Below are 5,089 nucleotides of genomic sequence, written 5' to 3'. Positions count from 1 at the left end.
AAAAGACTTCACATAATGAATCAGAATTTTTGTACTTTGTTCCACCGTATAGATGGGTGAGTTAATGTTCAGACTTCAGTGTGTATAGCGCTGTAAGTCACCAAAGTACCAGCTAAATATTAATTAATCATTATACGTCACTTTGGTGAAAAGGAAAATACTGTAAACATACAGTGTTTTCCTCATGCTATAGTAAAGCTGAGTAGTTTTTTTTTTTTTTTAGCTTCAGTCTTGTTCTTCCTTCTGGAACACCAATATCTCCCAATTTCTAGCCTAAAAGCTACGCTGTTATTTCCATTTTCCAGCCTAAAACTTGTACTTGCTACACATCCATCTACACTTCACTTGTTAATGCTCTTTGTGCATTCTAAACAGAATTTCAGGGTCAATATTAGCACTGAAATATTTTTAACAGCTAAGTTATACTATATTTAACAAGTGGCAATATACTCCCATTATAACAATGCTTCCTCTTATTTTTGATGTTCTAAATTACCTATTCAGATAACAGCTTTCATATAGCAGTTTACCAAGAAACCACATCCTGGTAGACTCAATAGAGGTTAGAAGGTTTTTTTAATTCAGCATTTGTAATTTAATGTCTTTTTTGGTTGCTTTGTTGAATGTCAGAGACAATATAAAGCATAAGGCCTTGTTTTTGTCTACCTAACACTTAAAAACTGATTTTTTTTTTTTTTCTGAGAGATGCACTATTGCTTGCATTGGTAATTTTTGGAAATCACAATGGGGTGGGGATGTATGGCTTTCCCATGGGTCAAGTACTCTGCAGGGGTTTCTTACCTAAAAATCAATTTTTAAGGCAAGGTCCTGTACTCTGACTATGATCTTCAGTCATTTAATTTGTTTAGTTATCAAGTATAATAGTGTAACTTTGATTGTGGTTAACATTTATGGGTTTAAATGTAAATCTAACAGTGACCAATTACTTAATTCCTTGGAGGATAGACTTGTACACTGACTGTCAAAATATCCGGATGCTTATTTGTTGATAAGAGATATTAATGTTGTTTTGAATGAGGCTAAGAATAAATGGCCCCCAGGTCAACCCTCATGTTTAAAACCTACTTTAGAACTTCTCATGGACAAATTTGATGTTACTGACATATGGAGGGAGAAATTTGTAAATGATACCTTATACACTAGGAGCAATAGAGATGGCTGTAGACAATCACGTATAGACTTCTGGCTTGTTTCTAAAGCATTAGATAAAGTAGTATTATATAAACCCCATTTCCAGAAAAGTTGGGACACTTTCTAAAAATGCACCAAAAACTAAAAACTGTAATTTGTTCAGTCACTTGAACTTTTATTCAACTGATAAAAGTACAGAGAAAACATTTGCAGTGTTTTCACTGACAAAGTTAATTGCATTTTGTAAATGTAAAAAACAACAGAACGTGATTCCTGCAACACACTCAAAAAAAAGTTGGGACAGAGGCAAAAAAAAAACTGAAAAGGTTACAAGTAACACTGTTCTGGAAGGTTCCGCAATTAGCAGTTTAGCCGGTAACGTAAGGTTATCAAGATAGAGTATAAAAGGAGCATCCACCAAAGGCTTAGCCTTTGCAAGGAAGGATGGGTCATGGTTCACCACTTTGCGCCAACCTTTGTGAGAGAATTGTCAGTCAGTTCAAAGACGGTGTTTCTCAACACAAGATTGCAAAGAATTTAGGTCTTTCACCATTTACAGTTCATAATATTGTGAAAATCTCGGTGCGTAAAGGGCGGAAACCGCTACTGAATGCACGTGACCATCGAGCACCCAGGCGGTATTGTTTGAGAAACCGTCATGCTACCGTGATGGACATAGCCACATGGGCTCGAGGGTACTCTGAAAAATCATTGTCACTCAACACAGTCTGCTGCTGCATCAAGAAATGCAGCTTGAAATTGTATTATGCAAAGAGGAAGCCATTTATTAATTTTGCGCACAAACGCCGCTGAGTTCTCTGGGCCCGAAGTCATCTGAGATGGACCAAAAGACAGTGGAAACGTTCTGTGTTCTGTGGTCAGACAAGTCTATGTTTCAGCTTGTTTTTGGGAAAAATAGACATCGGATTCTACATGCCAAAGATGAAAAAGACCATCCAGACTGTTACCAAAGAAAAGTGCAAAAACCAGCCTCTGTGATGGTATGGGGGTGCATCAGTGCCCATGGCATGGGTGATCTGCATATATGTGAAGATACCATTGATGCAGAGGCTTATGTTGGAATTTTGGAGAGACATATGCTGCTGTCAAGACAACGTCTTTTCCCACAAATGCTATATCTATTTCAGCAGGACGATGCCAGGTCTCATTCTGCACAAATTACAACAGCGTGGCTTCAGAGGCATAGAGTGCATGTGCTTGACTGGCCTGCCTGCAGTCCAGATCTGTCTCCTATTGAAAATGTATGGCGCATTATGAAGAGGAGAATCAGACAACAGCGACCGCGAAGTGTGGAGCAGCTCAAGTCTTGCATACAGCAAAAATGGGCAAAAATTTCACTTGAAAAACTGCAACAATTGATTTCTTCAGTTCCCAAACCATTACAAAGTGTAATTAAAAGAAAAGGTGATGTGACCCAGTGGTAAACATGCCTCTGTCCCAACTTTCTTTGAGTGTGTTGCAGACATCAATTTCTAAATTTGTTTATATTTAACAAACAGAATTACGTTCATCAGTGAAAACACTGAAAATCTTTTCTTTGTCCTTTTGTCTGTTAAATAAAGGTTCAAGTGAACGAACAGATTACAATGTTTAGTTTTTGTTGCATTCTTAGAAAATGTCCCAACTTTGCTGGAAATGGGGTTTGTAGTTAATATTTTGACAACACCGTTGACTGACCACAAAGCTGTCTTTAGTGGTATAAACTTTTTTTTTCTGGAAGAACTTACAGTAGAGGTGCTGGAAGTTTACTGGAAGTTGAACAGCTCTCCACTTAAACACGAATCTGTAAGATTGAAGGTGAAGAGGTTGATCACTTATTACTGGGCAAAAGCCCAGATGGATAGTATGTTTAGTTGCAACTGTGAGCTATTGAAGTTTGAAACTGGCAAATATTTAAGAAAATAGGCCAGCTCTCTGGCCAAATCTAGACATATTTTCGAGGAGATGGTTATTACAGAGATCACAATCCTTTCCAGTTTACCACCAGGGAGTTTATCAGAAGAGAAAAGGTTAAGGTTAACCAAGCTACAAAGCAAATTAGATGACGTACAGAACAAGAGCAGAGGGAGGTTTCATAAGGTTATAGACAGAAGTGGTGGAGCATGGGGAGCAAATGTCTGCATATTTCTTTAAACTTGAGAAGTCACAAGCGAAGTTTATTTCTATTCTTCATTGATTGAAGTATTACCAATGGTCTAGAGGAAATTTCCAACTTGTGTTATAACCCTCAACTCCACATTGTACAAATCTAAGTTTATTGATGATGACATGGCAGCCTTCTCTAAATATCTCAGCAACCTAAATTCAGTTCGCGAGGATGAAAAACTAATGTCCAACTCTCCAATTACTATAGCAGAAATTATACATGCCATTAAATGCCTTAAAAATAAGTCACCGGGGAATGATGAGACCACTGCTGAAATTTATAAGCTCTTTCCTGAGTTAATGACACCCTTTTTGTCTGAAGTTTATTCAGAGAGCATTGCTCAAACTGCACTTCCCACTGGTATGGCGAAAGGGGTAATTTGTGTAATACCTAAGACAAAAAAAGACTTGCTCTTTATTGATATTGGAGACTAGTTAGTTTACATAACAAAGATTATAAGATTTTTTTTCTGTTTGCCAGAAGATTTAAGCAAGTTTTATATTGTTATTGAGGAAAATCTGGATTTATTAGTAACATAATAAATAAATAAATAATTTTCAATAATATAACAGACCTCCTTGATTATTCTGAGTTTTTTTCTGGATGATATCTTTATACTGCTTCTGGATTTGTACAAGGCATTTGATACTGTTGAGCAACATCTTATTTTTATTGTTTACAATGTTTTGGTTTTGGGAGTTTCTTCTGTAACACAGTAAAAACCCTCAGTGCAAATGATAATAGCTCTACCCAAAGGTTCTGTCTCAAAAAAGGTAGGATTGCCCAGTTTCTGTATACCTCTTCCTCCTTGTTGCTCAAGTCTTTTGTGTTTTATAAATAGTTTGGAAGGTATTTCTATTGCTGGAAGAAGTATTATTATGCCAGTTAGCAGATGATACAACTTTATTTTTTTCACAGAAACAATCAGCTGTTGAGTTAATTGAGGTGTTTTCTAGTTCAAGTTCAAGCTTTATTGTCATAAGTACAAGTGCTGTGTACAAAGTACTATGAAATTCTTGCTTGAGTGCTTCTCCACAGACTGTGGACAAAAGCAATAGAGTGTACTGCACAAAAAACAATAAATAATGCCCGTAACAATAACACACACATTTTAAGAACCGCTTGTCCCATAGAGGGTCGCGGGGAACCAGAGCCTACCTGGTAACACAGGGCATAAGGCCAGAGGGGGAGGGGACACACCCAGGACAGGATGCTAGTCCATCACAAGGCACCCCCAGCGAGACTCAAACCCCAGACCCACCAGAGAGCAGGACTGTGGTCCAACCCACTGCGCCACTGCACCCCTCACTTTGTAACAATAACAATAAATGACAAAAAAGCTTCAGGTCTGTGTCTTAACCTTAACAAATGTGAGCTGATTGCTTTAAAGAATTGTCCTGTAACATCAATTAATGGCATCCCTGTTAAAGAGAAAATTAATAATTTAGGAATCCAGACAACCAAGGATCCACTGGACAGAATTATTCTACACTTCAACCCTATGACTGATAAAGCAAAAAACAAATTCAATATTTGGTTACAAAGGGGACCTGTCTTTAAAAAGTATGTCCTTCTCTCCAAAGCAGAAGGGATTTCCAGGCTAACATACGTTGTGGAAAAACCAAGTACAGAAAGTATGTGGTTATTAACTCATATAAGAATGGTGGGCTTGAATTCTTAGACTTTTCTACCTTGAATCTGACTCTTAAAATGAACTGGTTAAAACACACACACACACTTTCTGAACCGCTTGTCCCATACGGGGTCACG

The sequence above is a fragment of the Scleropages formosus genome, chromosome 1, assembly GCF_900964775.1.
Source record: "Scleropages formosus chromosome 1, fSclFor1.1, whole genome shotgun sequence".
Classification (NCBI taxonomy): Eukaryota; Metazoa; Chordata; class Actinopteri; order Osteoglossiformes; family Osteoglossidae; genus Scleropages; species Scleropages formosus.
This window is presented reverse-complemented; position numbering follows the sequence as displayed.